The sequence below is a fragment of the Theropithecus gelada genome, chromosome 1 (genome assembly GCF_003255815.1).
Source record: "Theropithecus gelada isolate Dixy chromosome 1, Tgel_1.0, whole genome shotgun sequence".
Taxonomy (NCBI): domain Eukaryota; kingdom Metazoa; phylum Chordata; class Mammalia; order Primates; family Cercopithecidae; genus Theropithecus; species Theropithecus gelada.
The window spans coordinates 200,444,654-200,466,138 of NC_037668.1; the positions used below are offsets into that span (position 1 = coordinate 200,444,654).

The 21,485-nt window shown below is 41.0% G+C and overlaps 1 pseudogene; it reads left to right on the forward strand.

Moving 5' to 3' along the window:
• Nucleotides 1–20,142: 20,142 nt before the first annotated feature.
• Nucleotides 20,143–20,475, forward strand: LOC112611651 (annotated as a pseudogene).
• The last annotated feature ends 1,010 nt before the right edge of the window (nucleotides 20,476–21,485 follow it).

Genomic DNA, 21,485 nt, shown 5'->3' on the forward strand with positions numbered 1-21,485 from the left:
ATAAACATTAAAAACAAAAACAATAACCTGATTGAAAAATGGACAAAGGAACTGAATAGGCATTTTTCCAAAAAAATACAAATGACCAGCCAGATCTGAAAAGGTGCTCAATGTCGCTAATCGACAGGGAAATGCAAATCAAAACCACAAAGAAATACCACTTCATACCTGTTAGGATGGCTATTATAAAATGAAAAAAGATAAATATATGCAAAGATGTGGAGAAAAGGGAACATTTGTACATCATTGGTGGGAATACAAATTGGTGCAGCCACTACGAAAAAACAGTATGGAGGCTCCTAAAAATCTTAAAAATAGAACTACCATATGATCCAGCAATCTCATTTCTGGGTGTATATCCAAAGGAATTGAAATCAGGATCTTGAAGAGATATCTGCACTCCCATACTCATTGCATCATTATTAACAATAGCCAATACTCAGAAGCAATGTAAATGTTTATGGATGGATGAACGGATAAATAATACATAGATAAGACAAACCCACAGCCAACATCATACAGATGGGGAAATGTTGAAAGTGTTCCCTCTAAGAATGAGAACAAGACAAGGATACCCACTTTCACCACTTCTGTTCAACACAGTAATGGAAGTCCTAACCAGAACAATCAAGCAAGAGCAAGAAATAAAGGGCATCCAAATTGAAAAAAGAGGAAACAAACTATTTGTGTTTACTGATGATATGACTGTATACCTAGAAAGCCCTAAAAACTCCTCCAAAATACTCCTAGATTTGATAAATGAATTCAGTAAAGTCTCAGGTTACTAAATCAATGTACACAAATAAGTACCAGGTTATACACCAACAACAATCAAGCCAAGAATAAAATCAAGAGCTCAATCCTTTCACAATAGCTGCAAAACAAAACAATACAACCCAACTAGGAATATATTTAGCCAAGGAGGTGAAAGCTCTCTCCAAGGAAAACTATAAAATACTGCTGAAAGAAATCATAGATGACACAAACAAATGTCAAATATATTCCATATTCATGGATTGGAAGAATCAATATCAAGAAACTGAACATACTGCCCAAAGCAAACTAGAGATTCAATGCAATTCCTATCAAAATACAAATCCTAAAATTCATATGGAATTTATAAAAGCCCAAATAGCCAAAACAATTCTAAGCAAAATGAACAAATCTGGAAGCATCACATTACCCAATTTCAAATTATAACATCAGGCTATAGGGGAGAAAAAAAAACAAAAAAACAAAAAACCAGCATGACACTGGTATAAAAGTAGACACATAGACCAACAGAATAGAATAGAGAACCAAGAAATATAGCCAAATACTTACAATCAACTTATCTTTGACAAAACATACAAAAATATGAACTAGGGAAAAGATACCATAGTCAATAAATGGTGCTGGGAAAATTGGGTAGCCACACATAGAAGAATGAACCTTGATCCTAATCTCTCACCATATACTAAAATGTATGTGGATCGTAAGATGGATCAAAGACTTAAATATGTGACCTGAAAACATAAAATTTCTAGAAGAAAACCTAGAAAAAACTCTTTTGGATATTAGGGTAGGCAAAGAATTTATGACTAGGACCCCAAAAGCAAATGCAACAAAAACAAAAATAAATAAATGAGACCTAATTAAACTAAAACACTTTTGCACAGCAAAATAAATAATCATCAGAGTAAAAACACAATCCATAGAATGGGAGAAAATAGTTGTGAATTATGCATCAGACAAAGGACCAATACCAAGAATCTACAAGGAACTTAAACCATCAGCAAGAAAAAAATCTCCTCAACAAGTGGGCAAATGACATGAACACTTCTCAAAAGAAGATACACAAATGGCCAACAAATACATGACAAAAGTGCTCAAGATCACTAATCATCAGGGAAATAAATGTCAAAACCACAGTGAGATACCATCTAATCACAACTAGAACTGCCATTATTAAAAAGTCAAAAAACAATAGATATTGACATTAATGTGGTGAAAAGGGAACACTGGTACACTGTTGATGAGAGTGTAAATTAGTACAACCTCAATGGAAAACAGTATTAAGATTTCTCAAAGAACTAAAAATATATCTACATTTGATCCAGCAATCTCAAGTACTGAGTATTTACCCAAAGGAAAATAAGTCATTATATCAAAAAGATACCTGCACACATATGTTTATCACAGCACAATTCACAATGGCAAAGATATGGAACCAACCTAAATCCATCAACTAATAAGTGGATAAGAAAAATGTAGTACATATACACCATGGAATAATACACAGCCATGAAAAGGGATAAAATAATGTCTTTTGCAGCCACTTGGAAGGAGCTGGAGGCCATTATGCTAAGTAAAGTAACTCAGGGATGGAAAATCAAATACCATATATTCTCTTATAAGTGGGAGCTAAGCTGTGGGTAGGCAGAGGTATGCAGAGTGGTATAATGGACATTGGAGACTCTGAAGGGAGGAGGGTGGGAGGAAGAGGTTGGGAGAAGGGTGGGAGGAGCATGAGGGATAAAAAATTGCATATTAGGTTAAATGTTCACTACTTGGGTGGTGGGTGCACTAAAATCTCGGACTTCACCATTGTACAATTCATTCATGTAACCAAAAAACCACTTGTACCTCAAAAGCTTTTATATATATATACACACACACATATATATGTGTATATATATGTTTTTATATATATATAATATGTGTATATATACACACACATATATATAGAATACACATACATATTCTGTGTGTGTATATATATATACACACACACATAGTCTGTACATATGTACAGAATATGTGGCATGCATTGGAATATTAATCAGTCTTTAAAAAAAGAAAATCTTGCTATTTGCAACATCATCATAGATGAACCTGGAGGACATACTATATGAAAAACAAGGCATACACATAAGGACAAATACTCATGATACCATTTATATGATTAATATAAAATAGACTCCTAGAAGCAGGATGAAATGGTGGTGCCGAAATAGAGAAAAAAATGGGCACATCCATACTTCATAATACGTTCCCCTTTTCTAGTTTTCTAACTCTAGTTGGCTTTTGTTACTTGCCACCTAAAGAACATTAACAAATATAGTGATCATTAACAAATATACCTGATCAATCTGTTAGGAGAAGGCATTATTGATGTTTTTTCATCACACAGGTAATATGTTTGTTAGGGTTAGGTATTGCTGCATAGCATAGAAAAATAAAACAACCTTAGTTGAAATGAGATGGAACTTTATTCCCTCTTGGGTGAAACAAGGCTGAAGGTAGGCAACTTAGGGCTGATACAACAGTTCTTCAGTTATCATAAAACTAGGATCCTTATATCTTTTGTGGCTTTTTTTTTTGCCACTCCTAGCTAAAAATTTGTCCCTCAAGACTGCTTCATGGTTCAAGTTGTCAACTAAAGGCCCAGCCTTCCTGTTTAAGTTGCAGATCCAAAGAAGGAGGAAAGGCAGAGGGGCTGAAAGACGCTCCCAGGCAATCTGTTTTATGCTGCTTTCACTGAAGTTCCTCTCAACAGCTCCTATTTCTGTCTCATTGGCTAATATTGAGTCAAGCGGCTACCCCCAGGTCCTAGAGCGCATGGAAAAATGTCTTTTATCTGGACACATGGCAGCCCAAAGATACAAAGGTTCCCTGAGAAAGAAGGAGAAAATGGAGAGTGGGTAGAGAACTAACAGTCCCTGCAAGTCACACAGGACACTGAGCTATATCCACAAGGAGTGAAAGGGTTTTCTATTTAAAAGCACACAAATCTACTCAAGTTAACTGCAATGGTGGTTTATCAAAATTCTCCCCAGCAAGTGCCATTAAAGAGGGAGAGGTGGAGAGACCACTGAATCCATGACCACTCTCCCTCAGGAAGGGGATGAGGGAAGGCACAGGCATGAGGTAATAAAAATGTGCTGCCTGGGTTCACAAAGCAGCAATTGTTTTAAGGGTCTTAAATTTCCCATCAGCCTCATAAATTTCCTTTGAGATATTTACACGGAACCAATATCTCTCCTGCTTCCTCCTATAGAGATGGTGTGCATTGTTTCTTCTCAGGAAGCATGCAAAATGGGTTAGCTGGCAAACAGCTAAAGTAAGTTCTCTGGAGACTCTTTTTGTCTTAAGCAGATGCTGTGTCTCTATGAGGCAATCTGTAGAGAAAAATGCATCCTTTCCCAATTGAGCAAGAAGTCAAAGGATCAGGGGAGTCTCCAAAGCCCCCATGTGTGTTAACCAGAAGCACAGAGGTGAAAAGAGCAAAGGGAACTGGAGGAAGATTAGGAAGGAGTTGGGAAAGAGGGTCACACTCTCAAAAGTGAGTGCTGTATTTTTTTAATGTCAGATCCATTGCCTGCAAACTGCCGGTAATAAAAAGAAGATACCAGCTCACCTTGGGACGTGCAGATACTTCTGAATTTATGAGAAAGGACATCTGTGGAGCATGAAAAAAAATACATTAAGAGCAGGCAAGATTTTCTTTTGGAAGCTTTCTGGACAAGGAACTGAGATTTTTTCCCCCTCGTTCATAGTGGGAAAATGACAGTTAAAAGCATGCTTTGGAGTCAGTGGGGGCTCTCTGAACTTGGTTCAGTCTCTTAAAATCTCCACCCGCATTCCAACTCAGTGCTGCTGTTTGTTCACCATGCAAAAAGCATCCAGGCCTAGAGGAATAGTGTGGCTGATGCCTGCACCCTCCTACTGTTTCCTAATTCACCTGAGATGCCCTCTGGTCACCAAGATGTTTTCTGAGGTGTTGCTATCTCACCCAACGGGCACATATGGTCAGTTGGTTACCTTGCTGCTATTAACATATTTAAGTTGGTGAGGGAGTTGTTTCCCTTTTATCACAATTCTAGCAGTTGCATTATTTTCCAGAGGTTATGGTGCTTGAATATTATTTGGGAAATATGCATATTCTTAATTACATTTTAAGAAAACCTCAAGACTTTATCAGAAGCAGACATGAATTTTGGAAAAGAGAAATAATTGCAATTTTATTTTCTAGCAAAAAGTCAAGGACCAATATAAGGGCTAAGAGTATGTTTTGGAGTCACAGAGTTGAATCTTGGTTAAACCACTTAATTGCTGTGTGCTTGTGGGCAAGATACTTGGCTTCTCTGTGCCTCAGTTGCCATGTAGTATATTAATGCAAGAGTTCATTAATTGCATTAGTGAATTAAAACAGTGCCTCACACATTGTAAGACCTCTATAAATGTTAGCTATTATTATTAATGACCAGAATACCACTTGCTACTTAATAAGACATCTTTCTCAATGTCCTCTCTGATTTCAAGAAAGCTGAACACATAAAGGAAACCTCTTTTCTCAACTTGTTTGGACAATGATACAGGTTTAACCCACATTCTCTTCACTTACTGTTCAGAATTCTTGGGTAAAACTTCCTGTTTTTAGTGAATATTCACACTACTAGACATCTCATTCTCTTATTTGAGGAGATGTAAAACTAAGTATTTACTTAAAAGATTGTAACAGTTACTGTCTTGTCCCCTGAGATCCTCTTTGCCTCACCCATCTCTGAGAGCCTTGGGTGTGATGGTCACCAGTTATGTGCAGACAACGCGGACTTCACGCCTGACATGTTGCACCTCTCTCCATGCTTCTTCACACGCATACTGCTCTATACTGCTCTCTTTGCCTGCTGCCCAGGGAAGTCTCTATCATTGCTAAAGCATAAACAACCAGGAAGAACAGGGGAGTTAACTTCCCCGTGAGCTGAACCTTTACCTAATGTGAGAAGGAGACATCCGATGAATTCTTCTGTCTTCCTCATCCTGGGTGGACTGTCCTGACAAGCAACTATCCATAAGGTGCCTCAGAAGATGGCCCTGCGAGATCCAGCAATCACTTGCACTTGATGCCAGAGGCTGGACAACTTGGAAACGTCTCACATCATCTCTCCCTCTTTCCCTGCCTGCGGCCCATTTTCCCTCACTTCTGCTCCCCTGGGATCACAATCCTGAATAAAGTCGTGGCACTTAGTCTTTTGCCTCAGGCTGTGCTTCCTGGGGAACCCAGTCTACAGCAAAATCTGTAACTTTAAATTTTAAGAGAGATGAGCTTCTTTTCAAACTGTCGTCATTTATTTTGCATATTTGCATATTAGAAGCTCCTGTCTTGTTTGATGCATTGATTCTTTACAGGGATTTGAATCTTCATACCAATAGAATTCTTTATGAAAATTTGATTTAATTATTCAGAAACTTCTTCAGTGATACTTTTTTTTCTCTGTGGGGTCTGAAGAAATCCTAGATATAGAGCAAAGTTGTTGAGATATTCATCAAATTGCGAATCTGAGAATGGTCACCTCCACTCTTGGCTGACAGCCGTCAGTCCTAACCCCACCTAAAATGCCTAATATACTTTCAAGATTATTTGTCACTGAGACCTCATCACTCTATTCCGCTGAACCTTTAGGAGTTTCAGATATGCTTTTGCAAATACTTTAGGTATTCCTATCTTCTTTAATCCCCTTTATGTCAATAGGATGGCCTACCTTTCTTTAATCTCTTTACAATGGCATTCTTCTACCCCCTGCCCCACTTCTTGCAAATAATTCCAGGACTCCCCGCATTTACTGTCACATAATGGCTTGAGTATTTACTGTTATTTATACACACCGAGTGTCACATGTAACAAGATATGATATGAATTTGACTCAGGTGTATTGGGACTTTCTAAATAAGCCTTAGCTCAATATTATTCACCAGGAAGCCATTTATTATTGAGTTATGTTTATGACTGTACGGCTATATAGAAAAATAATACCTACTAAAAGACCCAGCATGTTTTAATGGCTCTTTACTTTCTCTTCTTTCTCCTCTGCTGACTTGAGCTCTTTTCCTAGTTTTTCCTTTTACTGAGTGGCTAATTCTTCAGAAAGCGGGCAGGGGGCACTCTTATTTCCACTCTCTCTGGGTTTGTTCTGTCTCTTCTTTTTCTTTCTTTCTTTTTTTTTTTTTTGAGACGGAGTCTCGCCCTGTTGCCCAGGCTGGAGTGCAGTGGCCAGATCTCAGCTCACTGCAAGCTCCGCCTCCCGGGTTTACGCCATTCTCCTGCCTCAGCCTCCTGAGTAGCTGGGACTACAGGCGCCCGCCACCTCGCCCGGCTAGTTTTTCTGTACCTTTTAGTAGAGACGGAGTTTCACTGTGTTAGCCAGGATGGTCTCGATCTCCTGACCTCGTGATCCGCCCGTCTCGGCCTCCCAAAGTGCTGGGATTACAGGCTTGAGCCACCGCACCCGGCCTGTTCTGTCTCTTCTTTAATGATAGGAACAAGAGTGTAATGTAAGAGAAGAGTTTGAAGTATTATCCTCAGCCACTTTCCTTGGTAAATCTTCCCACCACCTCCTTCCCTCTCCAACTCAGAGAGTAGTGAGGTATTCTTTGCTCACTACCCAGAATGTAGAGATGCAAGGAGAAAACAACAGAAACCAAAGTTTAGCTTCTGTGTTCTTAATATAGAATTTCCAAACTCAACATTTTGGGAGGAAAAAAAAGGAGAGAGGTGGGATGTTTTGAACTCCCCATACGTAACTATTGAATAATGACAAATAAGATTCTTAAAGACATAGGAAACAAAAATTTTGTAATATAAATTGGCTTGGAAGAAGACATGCTGAGCCCTTTTCTTCCACACAGGAGAAAATCTGGGCCAGGTGCGGTGGCTCACGCCTGTAATCCCAGCACTTTGGGAGGCCGAGGTGGGCAGATCACTTAAGGTCAGGAGTTTGAGACCAGACTGGCCAACACAGTGAAACCCCATCTCTACTAAAAAATACAGAAATTAGCCAGGCCTGGTGGTGCACATCTGTAGCCCCAGCTACTCAGGAGGCTGAGGCAGGAGAATCGCTTGAACTCAGGAGGCAGGGGCTGCAGTGAGCCGAGATGACTCCACTGCACTCCAGCCTGAGTGACAGAGCAAGACTCCATCCCAAAAAAAAGAAAAGAAAAGAAAAGAAAATCTGAATTCCTGGAGAGGCAGAGAGGAGAGGGATAGAATTAGACATTGTTGTGGGTCTCTTAGAAGGATCTATGCATCCCTTGCATCCAGCTCCACTCCCACTCCCCAGATTTAGTCATACAATGCTGAAAAGTTTCCCCGGAGCATCTTAGTGCTCTATCAGGACAGTAGAAATAGTAGCTTGTCTTTTCTAAGTAGAGAGGGTCTGCAGTACCCAAACTACTTTCTCATGATCCTGCAATAGTGCTACAGAATCGGGTCGCCCTTGGGAGGGGGCTCTGCAGTAGCGGTGAGGGGGTGAGCAGAGCTGAAACGGCCTTACATTTGGGCAATGAGGCGAGCTGTGATATGACTTTCAGGAACTAATGACCAAGATCAAACATCGTCATGGATGCCAGAGGAGACTATGGGTGCTGTGGATGAGGAGTGTGGCCTGACTATTAGATAGGAGAGTTCTTCAAAAGCTTGTGACAGATTGAAGACCTGCTATATGCTCAAGCCTCCTCGGGGTCTAGATAGTCACTGTCACTTGATACTGGGACTTCTGTAGTTCTACCTTGGAAGCTGGAGGTGAAGTCCTCTTTTCTTGCTTTGCTGGAGTCCTCTAAACCGCTTAATTTGTCACCCTACATCCACCATGTCCAATAAACACCATTATAAAAGTAAATGGAGAAGTCACTGTGCTTAGAGAATTTAGCATCTCATGTTCAGGGGCTCATCTTTCCCTTGCTAGAAGTCTGTGCTGTCCCTTCACGGTGCCTTTCTTCCATAAAAGGAAACAATAATATTTGTATCCTATTCATAAGAAGATGGAAGTGCATTACATGAACATGAGCTCTAATGGACTTTAAGTTCTAAGGAAAAAGTTGCTGAACAAGGGTAATGTGCTTTTTAAAAACTGACCATTGCACACAGAGCCAGATACTTTAACACTACTGCATTCTTTCTTTCTCTTTTTTTTTCCTACAAGATGTCATATTGTATCTTTGCAAGGCTTCCAGCAAACAGGAGGGCTCATCAATTTCAACCTAAAGCTATTAAAATGTTACTTTGTTAGCAATAATTAAGGTGTGCAGCCAGGGCTCCCTATAGATCACACTCAGAGTCAGGGTCATATTTTTCTCCTATGGCACCTCAGGTATCTTAAATTACCAAGTAGTCAGGGGAGGAGGGGCAAGCTGGGGGTTGGGCAGGAAGGCAGAAAGGGAGGAAGATGCTTGCCTTACACATAAAAGTAGAAATAATAAATGACGCTTTTCCTATGAGAAAAGAAGGGATTGGCATAGGACTGTTCTCCTATGCCAAGCCCTCATAAAAGTTTTTTAAAATATTTTCTCTCAATCTGTTGAAATGTTTAAAAACAAATGTTAGTCTGATTTTTTAAAAAAGCATTTTTTAAATTAGACTTTTTAAGTCATCAGAGGCACTAAAATTCTCCTTCAGCTTTGGCTGACAAAATATGTACATTCTATATACCACAGCACCAGGAAACGTTATGTCCTCTATGTCATGTTTTCTTCTTCCTTTTATTTTCCTTCTTAATCTTATTTCCGTCTCCGGATTGTGTCTTTAGCTGCCCAAGGAAACTGCACTTCATTGCTCTTTCTTTTTCTGTGCTCTTATTCACCCCATCCACCTCGTAACACTCTCATGAAATCAGAAAGTCATGAAATTTACTCAAAGAAAGCTTTCTATAGAAAAATCCTTTGTATGAAAATTTGAGGTTGCGGGGTATTCAAAGGAAGGTTCATGGAACCTTGGAACTCAAGTTTACGAGGAAACACTAGAAGCAAAAAAAGGCTGGGACTGTGAAACCTGGAAATAGAGTCAACTGTCTAATGTGAGGCTGATAATGGGTAAAAATATCTTCCTGTTTCTGATTCTCATTCTCCCTGTGTGCATAAGGACTCTAGGGTACAGGAAATACATTGCACTGTACATTGGAGATGTTTATGACCATGAAAGAAATCCAGGATCCTTATGAACCTATGGGGTAGAAGTTCGATGCAATGGAAATAGTTCCAAATGTGGAGATGGGAGTCCTAGGTCTTATTAGCTCTGCGACATTGACCTCAACATCTAAGTATCTCCTTTTTTCATCCATTAAATGGAGATACCTCTTACCTCACAGTGTTATGATAATTAAATCAGATAATGTATGTAAAAGAGCACCATAGATCATAAAGTGGTATCCCAACATTATTTTTGTTAAGTTCTGTGGTAAATTGGGTTCTCTATCCCAATTCTTTGTCCCTGGTCACATGACTGCTTGGACAATGAAATTTGGGCAGACAGTATATCAGCTGCCAATTCCTTGCGTCAGCCTGAGAGGTGCCACACATGGCTGCTCTCCCTCCTGCACCTTGCCATCGTCATGAGAAAAGTATGCCCTGACTAGCTGACTGGTCCTTGAAAGATGAAAGCTCTAACCTGTACCTTAGGGGAGGGGTTCTCAAATGTTAGTAGCAGAATGACCTAGAAAGCTCATTAAATCACAGATTGCTGGGACCCAGCCCAAGAGATCCTGATGCAGTCAGTCTGGGGTGAGGTCTGATGGTTTGCATTTTAAATAAGTTTCACTGTGTTGGTGATGCTGCTAGTCCAGTTATTTTTGGAACTTGCTCCCTTCTTTCCTCCCCTCCTTCCTTCTTTCTTTCCTTCCATCCTTCCTCCCTCCCTTCCAGTGTATATACCAACCCTCTATCACAGGTCATTTGTGTTCTAAAAGAGACTAATAGGTACAATTTTATCCTATCAATGACTGGTGTGACTGCATTTAAAATTCGGTTTCAAAGTTGCCTCTGAAGAACATTTAAAATAGCTTCTAATTACCAGAGTGAGAACAGAGAGACAGAGTAGCGAAAAGAATGAAGCCTCAGAACCACAGGCTTAGAGATGCCCAATGACCCCCAGACCATAGCAGTCAACTTCCAGGGTAGCTTGAGGACATGTGAGCTAAATCAATGCCCACTGTTGCGCAACACTAAGAATCTGTGGTCATTACATAGCAGTAACTGACCAACATAAGGTAATTGCTCAAACAAGTCATAGATTGAAGAATATATGATTGTCTTTGCAGTAACCAGGCTTCTGAAAGTGAGGCAAGAGATAACCCCTAAATTATAACTGTTGGGCAGTTCTGAAAGTCTTTAAAATGCCATGGGACATTGATTTTTCCCGGGGAACAATCTCCCGCTTCTTCTATTTATCAAGTTTCCTCTGCTCCATCCTGTTCCTTTGTCTATTTCTCTGCTCTCACTGTAAATGTTCCTAGAGATTTGTCAAATATTTTTCAGAAGCAGATTTGAAGGCATATTCTAAATTCAGCTATACTAGTGACTGATGGAATGAACTTGTTTCCACCTGTAATATGAAAATGATGTACCCAGTGGAGGGAAGAAAGCAGGGAAGAAAGAGAAGGAGGGAGGGAAGGAGGAAGGATGGACTTGCAGAGCCCCATAGACTCTGAGGAGCTCTCTGTTCAATGACCCACAGCATCAATTTTTATCAATCTCCCTGAGTGTCCACTTGAGGGACAGGAGAACCAATGGGAAGGTAGGACCTCTGCTACTCTAGGTACTATTCTGTGTTTGAGGAACTGGTTATCTGGTGTGGATGTGCAGCAGACAACTTCCTTCTCTAGACTGTAAGCTCCTCAAGGGCAGAGATTTTTGTTCCATTCACTGATGAATCTCAAAAATCTACAGTAGTGCCTGGCACACTAGGCATTCAACAAATATTTGTTGAATTGGAAATGAACTGAATTGCCCTGAGACCAGGCCATGGACAGTTTCTGGAAGTAGCAGGTTTCCAGGCAGATGAACCAACCCCCAGCCTCACAAAGCCAGTGCCCTCTAGTATGGTCACCAACTCACAGCTCCCAGCACTGCCCATCCCCATAACAGCAGTGACACCTGATTTCAAGAGCCAGACATTCCACTTATTATATCCAACTGCTTCTTTTTCTCTTGAATCCTTTTTATTAGTGCTCTCATTTTCCACTTGGCTTCATTTCCTCTAAGCCTTTACCCCTCCATTATTCCTTACTGTGACAACATTATCACACGGCAATTATGACAGTTTTTGCTGTTATGAAGTATTTAATCTGCTTTTCATGTCAACATTGAGATGGAGATGGCATAGTATTTTACACCTTTGGAAACTGAGGCATAGGGGAGATGAGTAATTTGCCCAACATCACCTGGCAAGCAGGTGGTGGAGCTGAAACTTGAGATTGCTAACAGGAGTGTTCGCGCTACTGATCCACACTGCATAAAAAGTGTTTGGTTATTTTCTGGGCCAGTGTTAAGCCTGTGACTCTGGTAAACCCTATTTAGGTCTCTGGGATTATAAAGCAGAATGTTAACTGCCATGCTTCATCAGAGTGACAAAAAGTCTCCCACTTCTAGAAGACTCTACAGCTTGCGAATCACCTTCAAACACAGTCCCATTTGATAATGAAGGACCCTCCCTAGTTAAAGTGATGGCTTTCTTGACCGACTCCCTCAAGTTCTGCAAGCAAAAAAAGTACCCAGAATGTCACAGTGATAAATAATGCTACATTGATTCTGCCGCTTTCCAAGTCCCACAGGTCCCTGGATTGAGCTGGGCTGCAGCCCTAGAAAACTAGATCATTCTGTGTGTCTCAGACTGGGGTCTGAAAGTGAGATCATTGAAAATGGTGCAAGAGTAGGGAGCAAGAGGCAGCAGGAACGGGAAGTCTCCACACCACTGAGGTAAATGCTGACAGGAGTATGCACAGTAAAATATTTTACTACGAAGCAGAATTACTCCAAAGACTGATGGACTTGCTCGCGAGACCCACTCACATTTATGAAGGTCATAAGTTACAGGCGTCCAGCTCACTCACAGGAGCGCAGCCATCACCTTTTATGGGTGAAACTTCCTGCAATATATTAAACTCTCCAGAAAACAGACAGGGGGTTTATGGCAAACGATAACTTTAATGCCCAGAAACCATTCGGTGATTTTGGGAGGATTATTAGTAACAAGGGCAAGATGTTGAGTCGTTTCCAGGCACTAGGCTCTCTCTCTCCTGCCTGCTCATGCCAATCCTCTTTTCTCCTCTGAATGCTGGCCAGAAATGTGGACCCCGAGCCCCACCTACAGTAAAAGGGGATGTGAGGAAGCAGTGGGTGAAAGAGGGCTGACCTTTATTGGCTGAAGAGTAGACATGGCCCTGAAGACAAGAGGGGCCTCATCGGAATCTTTAGGCTGGAACCGAGACTATTGCTGAGAACCTTAAAGGACAAGTGGTCACAGAGATACCCAATATCACTGCAACTTGTTGCCAACAATCAGGAGCTGTTCCTGTATGAGTCCCCAACCACCCCTCATTTGGAGGAAGTTATAAAAAGGACAAGGCTGGGGTCACTTTAAGAAATGCTTTGCTCTGCATGATTTAGAAGAATCCCTGAAGGCCTTTTCTATTAAAATCTGAGCACTTTTGAGTTGGTTTGTTCCAAGTCCTCCTCAGAAATGCCTTCTAACCTCAGCTGTCACAGCTGTATGCAGATGGCTGTCGGCTGGTGGAGGGGTTTTCAGAAGGCAGGCCAAAAGATCTGGGCGTGGAGGAGTCTGCAAAATGTCCCATCCAGGAGGCTCAGACTCGGTGACTCCACAGCACATGGCATCTCATTTCCTAGGGTCGGGAAAGGGCAAGAGCACTGGACTGGGAGTCAGGAGTTGTGCATTAAAGTCATAATCTTGGATCGTAGGCACATCAATCACTGCAACTCTCAGGAGCTTTGTTTCCTGGCCCATAAAAGAGATGGCCAAGATCCTTCCATGGAGTCCTTTATTGCTGTACTCTCTGATCATGACTTCTTGCCTGGGTTCTCACCAAACAAACACTGGCAGCACTCAGAACCAGTTCTCCAAATGGGATTTAGCCATTTTTTTGTTTTCTCTATGGAACTTTTTATAAAAAGCACGTTTAGATCATTCTTAGTGACTGAGCATCAAACTTTGGAATCCCCTTGAAGAGAAAAGGGAAGAGGCTGGGTGCAGTGGCTCATGCCTGTAATCCCAACACTTTGGGAGGTTGAGGCGAGATCACGCCACTGCACTCCAGCCTGCGTAACAGAGTGAGACTCAGTTTCAACAACAAAAAAAAAAAAAAAAAAAAAGAGAGAGAGAGAAGGGAAGAAACAAAAGCAGAAAGTACCCTGTCGGGAAAGTACAAAGACCTGGCTTTTAGTTCTCATGGAGTCTTCAATTGGCTGTGCATTGCTTCTTGAACTGCACTTCTACTTCCTCCTCCATACACTGAGCGGGATAATAACTGCTTACACTTATGATGGTTTACTATGTGTTAGACAGTGTTCCAAGAGCTTTCTATGTGTGTTTTGTATATTCATTTAATCCTCACAACTCTTTGAGGTAGAGATTATTATTATCCCCACTTTACAGAGGGGGAAATCAAAGTGTAGAAAGGTTTGGTAACCTGCTCAAGGTCTTACAGTGAGCAAGAAGCAGAAATTTAAAACTCAGGCTGTCTGGCTCAGAATCCAGCACTATACAGCCGAGATTTTTAAGTCCTCTAGGATGCTAGTTCACAAACTCTTGTGTTTATCTGCTGCATCTGTGAAGCGTCACAAACTCTTGTGTTTATCTGTATCATCTGTGAAGCATCTAAAATATTCAGGTTCTGAACTGTCTTCTAGGGATTCTGATTTGGCAGTAATGTGACAGGTTCTAGGACTTCGTATTTGTATCAAATGTCAAAGGCACCTAAATTTGGTGATTGAAAAGTCACAGCACTCTGAGACGCACTGTTCTAGAGTAGCTCCATACGTTTTAGGAGCCTTTGCGGGGAGTTAGGGACAGATTGAGTGGGTGGACGACATCTTCCTGTCTTTGAAGACTTTCCCATCTACTTTGGGAGAAACCCCATAGACAGCATATTAAATCAAAAGGTGGCTTAGAACACCCACCCCTTCCCATCAGGTGGCTGATCCTTTTCATCCCATCCAGGTACAACTCAAACAGTAGCAGCCTCACATCTAGTACACTGGGGCAAGGACTCATCTCCCTGGAGGCCCTCGCCTGTCTGCTGCTTCTCCACTCCCGTGACCTTTGGCTCTCAGCATAGTCCAGGGCTGTGGGGCAGCTCCAGGATTGGGGTCAATGGAGGGGTGGACTCAAGGCAGATTCTACCTCCCTTTCCTTCATGTGAGTGCAAAAGGAAAAGGCAAAGCCATTTGCACCCCAAGGGACCAGCTTTATCCAGGGAGGGTACTCTCTGGTAACTGCTTGAGGAAGTAACCAGGCAGTATGACAAACTATTTGTTTCTCTTCTTTATGAAGGAGAGACTGTCCTTCCAGTTGCTGACAAAAACTTTCACATTCCTTCTGCTTTCCCCCAGTGCACATATGGGAGAAAATGCATACATGAATGTGCACACAGATCAAGCCCTCTCTCCTCCTACCCCCATCTGTGCATCTGAACCAGCCACCTGCACCCACTGTAACCCATCACTCTTTTTCATGGATCTGGCTGTGGCTGTGTGTTTGGTTGTCTGTTAGGGTGTCTCTATCTCCCATCATACCTTTCTGTCTTTCTTTGTTATTAACTCTAGATCATCTGTTCCTCGAGGACAGGAGTTGATTTCTGCAAACTTCCTTTTGTTATGTTCACATTCAAGTTACCAGGTATGTAGGCCTTTAATACAGACATTGCTCATGGGTGAGATTCATTTGATGCTTCTAGAGTCCAAAGAACTTTCCTTTTATATGCTTACAGCTATCTGTCTTTCAAAAATGTTCTAAAGGGAAAGTTTCTGATGCTATCAGCAAAGTTTGAAAATCACTTGAATTTTTTTCCAATATCTCTGTTTTAAATAATCCAACATAGTGTTGTCCCCCAGTTTTCTGACACCCCAAACTGTTTGCATGATATTCACCAAATAATTGCCAAAAATATTTAACAGGATTGCACTAAGTTTACCAATGAGACTTAATGACTATGAGTTTTTAAAACAATGAAAGTACATATAAAACACTGTTAGTAGATAAATATTAGTTATCATTAATACTATAATTATTAAACTAATTAATAAGATAATTACTATTTAAAAATTTTTCCCATTGTTAATATCAGTCTAAAATGTGAATTTTTATGAGTTTTCCGATAAATTCATATAACTGAATTTCTAGCCAGTTCACACTTCTGTATCTTGTTCATAAGGATATCATTTAAAATATTGTCAAATGTCTTGCTGAAATAGACATGTAGCATTTTCCTGATATGTCAGTCTAATAATCATAGCAAAATAGAGACATGCATTGGGGATGTATGAATTGTTCAAAGTAAATCTATGCTAATCCTTGAGACTACTCCTTTCTTTTATAAATACTCTTTATGTGTTAATTTTCTATTTGAGAATTTTCCTAAACAATACACATCTATTTTATAGTATGCAGTTTCTAGCTTCAATCATTTTCTCTTTCTTGATAACTTTCATAGGCTTTTACTTTTCTTGTCTCATATTTGATATGGTTTCTCAAAGATCTCGGCTCTTTAGTCCTGTCTGAACGCTGTCTATTTACTAACAAGATGAGAATAAAGTACTTTCATCTGCACCTAGGCACTAGCACTCCTGTAAAGAGCTGAGGTCTTTTCCTACCACTTCCACAGCTAACTTGGGCTATAATTCCTTTCTGCTGTGAGGGTCTTATCTTCGAATAAAAAGAGAAGTAAATGAAGAGTTAGAAATTGTCCTCCATCTTGGATAAAGTGTAAGCGAGGTTCCGCAAATGCTGAATGCCCTGAAAAGTGCCCATGCCACACGGAATTAGACCAGCAAAGTGCCGTGCCACACAGAATTAGGCCAGCGAGGCATGTTTCTCTCTGCGCATCAGTAGGAATACTTCATCATCCTTAGAACAGCTTGCATGGGAGAAAGTGCTCCTTAAGTTCTGATCTGCTATCCTTCCCGGAATATCTTGGTTCACAAAAGTATGATTCTTTCATTTCATCTGAAATTTCACTTGTTCCTTAAAGAAGCAGAGGCAGAAACAATTTCTGGATGTTTTTCGTTTAAATATGCCAAACAATCTTGTTCAGGAAACACATTCTAGTGTCTAAGCCTCAATTCTGATACTAGAGATTTTAGTTTATGGCTTCTTGTTCTTTCTTCAGTGAGCTGGAGGACATCTCACAAAAACTGACATTCTGTGTTAGGTGATGAATATGCTTCCTATAAATAAAGAATAACGACAGGTTATCTACTGAATGGTAAGTATGATACCAAACACTGCATGCCATGGACTGAATTGTGCCACCTCCAAATCCATATGCAGAAGCCCTAAGCCCCAGTGTGACTGTGTTTGGAGATTGAGATTTTAAGGAGATAATTAAGGTTAAATGAGGTCATAAGAGTAGGGCCCTGATCTGATATTGGTATCCTTATAAGAAGAGACACCAGGCCGGGTGTGGTGGCTCACACCTATAATCTCAGCACTCTGGGAGGCCGAGGTGGGTGAATCACTTGAGGTCAGGAGTTTGAGATCAGCCTGGCCAAAATGGTGAAATCCCTTCTCTACTAAGAATACAAAAACTAGCCAGGCATGGTGGCAGGCGCCAGTAATCCCAGCTACTTGGGAGGCTGAGGCAGGAGAATTGCTTGAACCTGGGAAGCGGAGGTTGCAGTGAGCCAAGATAGTGCCATTGCACTCCAGCCTGGGTGACAGCAAGACTCTGTAAAAAAAAAAACAAAAAAAAAAAAAAAAGAAAGAAAGAAAGAAAGAAGAAAAAGACACCAGAGAGCTAATGACTTCTCTTCTCCTCCTCCCCCTGCTCATTGTCTTCCCACTCCTCCTTCCCCTGACCCTATCTTGTGAAGACACAGCAGGAAGGTGGCCATCTGCAATCCAGGAAGAGAGCCCCCACCAAAAACCCATCCTGCCGGGCCTTGATCTAGGACTTCCAGCCTTCAGAACCACAAGAAAATTAATTTCTGGTGTTTAAACCACCCAGTCTGTGGCATTTTATTACGACAATTTGAGCAGTTGTATATGCTGTGAAAAGAGTATAGCCACTGGATAAGTGCTGTACTTAAATTTTAAACCTAACCAAAGTTAGGCTCTTAATTGTTGGTTGATCTTGGACAAGTGATTATCCTCTTATCATCCTTCTTCATATGTAAAACAGGGCTAACTTTATGAGGCCTGTCTCACAGGATTTTTTTTTAGATTAAAAGAACAATGTGTGAAGCCAGTTGTTTTCATGCTTTGCTGCAGATTGGAATCATCCGAGGATCTTCTAGAAAATGCCGATGCCTGTCTCTCACCCCCAGTTATTGTGGATTAACTGGTATAGGGCATTGAGAGTTTTAAAATCTTCCCAGGTGATTGAAATATGCAACAAAGTTTGGGAACCAAGGTATTAAAATATTAGATACAGAACAGGTATCTGTTAAATAGTGGCTTTTCCCCCTTTGCTTTTTCTTCCCTGATAATACAGAAGCAATGTGCTTTATTTTTTATATCTGAGTGGAACAAGATGAGTCATTTTGGTAGGAACTGACGGCCTGAACAAGATAAAGCTCTTGCTGTCATGGGGCTGACATTCTCATGGAGCATCTTTTCATATAAATATTGCTTCTATAGTCATCTCCCATGTTTAGACTGTCCAGGTTCCTGAAGATCTGCAGTCTTTGCTAATTTCTCAAATCAGGATGCACACTTGTCTTCAATCTCCCTCTTTTCTTCTCCCCTGCCACCCCTGGCCCCCAGTAAATACACCTCTGGCTAGCACCTATTTCCAGCTTCCAAGTCTCTCAGATCCAGGATAGCTGCTGTGAGAAGTAAGTGGATGCACCTCCCAGCTGGTCTGTCACTTGGTGGAAAGGATGCACCTGCCTTCTGCCCCTTGGGGTTATCTCGCAGCTGGGTACTCTCAAGGGACACTCTGCCTCCTTTACTCCTACATTTCAACATGAAATTACTCACTTACCTAACTTCTCATTCTTTGGAGGCAACTTATCTCCAGGACTTGAAAACTAATCAACAACTAGGTATTTGTTTTAGTGCTGGGAATTGCAAAATGACCACTGCCTTTTATCCCTTAGTTCTGATTGTCATTGACTTGCAACATCTCATGAATCAGTTTCTGGGGCAAATCTGCCCTGAGTGGCTTCTTCTCCCAACACCATATTGTTTTCTGGGAGGTCCTTTTGGCATTGTCTTAAACTGAATTCAAGTTATGAATGTGGAATTCTAAAATCACAAGGCACATGGATGGTACCAGAGAAGATGAATGCTGACATTCCACTGGGGTTTGAGCTCCAAGACTGTCCCATAGAAGGGTTTCCAATAGAAATGGAGAAGAGGAGATATAGCAAAACTACCTACAAACTTAAAAAATATATATGCACATCCTCCCCTCTGGTTCTACTCTACTCTGGTTGGCTGAAGGGGAATACTCAATGTGTTTATTTGGGAAAAAAATCTTCATCAACCACTGCATCACTAACTTTGTTACTACCATGCCTTTAAGAATTACTGATTTAGTGACCAAATACACTTGGCTCTAAATAGTTCTTTCCAACCTCTGCTTGATCATTAGAATTATTCCCACAGCTTTTACAAAACACAGATTCCCAGGTCCCACCCCAGATTGCTAAGTCAGAATTTTTTAAAGTATAGTCTATCCTCCATATTCGTGGGTTCTGCATGAACAGATTCAACCGACTTTAAATGAAAAAATGTTGAAAGCAAAGAAAATCACAATAAAACAAAAAATAATAGAAACATTTAAAAGTATAATATAACAATTATTTATAGCATTTACATCGTATTAGGTATTATTAGTAATCTGGAGATGATTTAAAGTATACAGGAAAATGTGTATAGATTATATGCAAATACTAAGCCATTTTATATGAGGATCTTGAACATCTGAGGATTTTGGTATCCGAGGGAGTCCTGGAACCAATTCCCCCAGGATACCAAGGGACAACTGTAGTATCAGAAGATTGTAATTAGAAAAAAAAGCTCCAGGTGATTACGGCATTAGCCAGGGCTGAGAAGCATTGACATGGTAAGTAAGAGCCTGGATGTTGCTTTTCTCTTCCCGCCATCTTGGCTCCTGTGGAGGCCTGCTGGGAACAGGACTTCTAAAAGAAAATATGTTTGGGAGGCTGTGGTCCAAGGCCGTTTTTACTGGCTATGAGCGGGGTCTCCAGAACCAAAGGGAGCACACAGTTCTTCTTAAAGCTGAAGGTGGTTATGCCCGAGATGAAACAGAATTCTCTTTGAACTAGAGATGCGCTTACGTATACAAAGCAAAGAACAACATAGTGACTCCCGGCGGCAAACCAAACAAAACCAGAGTAATCTGGGGAAAGTTAACTCGGGCCCACGGAAACAGCAGCATGGTTCGTGCCAAATTCCAAAGCAATCTTCCTGCTAAGGCTATTGGACACAGAGTCCGAGCGATGTTGTACCCCTTAAGGATTTAAACTAAGGAAAAGTCAATAAATAAACGTGGATTTGCGCTCTTAAAAAAAAAAAAAGAGAGCCTGGATGTTGCACCCAAATGTGAAATAAATCTCTGTAGGTGTTGCAGCACCTAACACTTTACATCTGAGAGGTGCTCATAAATCATAATCAAAAGTCGCCATTATTGAGAACCTGTTGTATGTATGTAATGTACCGGGCGCTTTATATGCATTATTTCACTCAGTTCTCACAATAATCAACTTCATGCATAAAGTTCAGAGAGATTAAGGCTCCCTGTGTCAGAATCCAGATTGCGACCCAGGACTGATTCCACAGTTCATGCCTACTTCACACCATATTCTCCCCACCCCATGAGTGTTCAATGCAGCAAGATTCATCAATCTTTTAGCCCCTCCTAAAAACCAGACCCCCTAGTCTCAAATGAACAGTCATTCACTGCCTCACACACACCTAAAATTAAGACACTTAAGCATGCAAAGGCAGATGAAAACTGCACAATTCCTGGTAAATGTCTGCATGGGAGCTTTTGGGTGGCCAAAAATAGGTGACTTCCAAGCATTCATCATCCCGTGGGCATATACAGCACCTCAGAACAGGACTGACTAGGAAGGGCTGGCATCCAGAGTTTGAGGACCCAGGAGGAAGCACACTGGTGATTTAAGGGGCAAAATTTGAATTGCAAAGGGAAAGACTTGGAAGGATTCTCGTATGAAGCAAACTGCTTGCTGAGTTATCACTTTTTTCTCCTAGAGAGCGTTTCATAAAGTACACATCTTTAATGCCCTAGAGTGGCATTTTACAGTTAACCACAGGTCCCACATGTTGGTTTACACGTGAAAGTAGACATGTGATATTGAAATCCCTAGAATGGACATGTGCAATAAGGTAGGCAGAGGCTGAATTCAGAGAGGTCAACCAAGGGTGACTGGGTAGATGCAGGCAAGGTCCAGAGACCTGTAAGTTAAGGAAGCTGCTCCAGCCAGAAAATGATACTGGGCTTGGCTGGGTG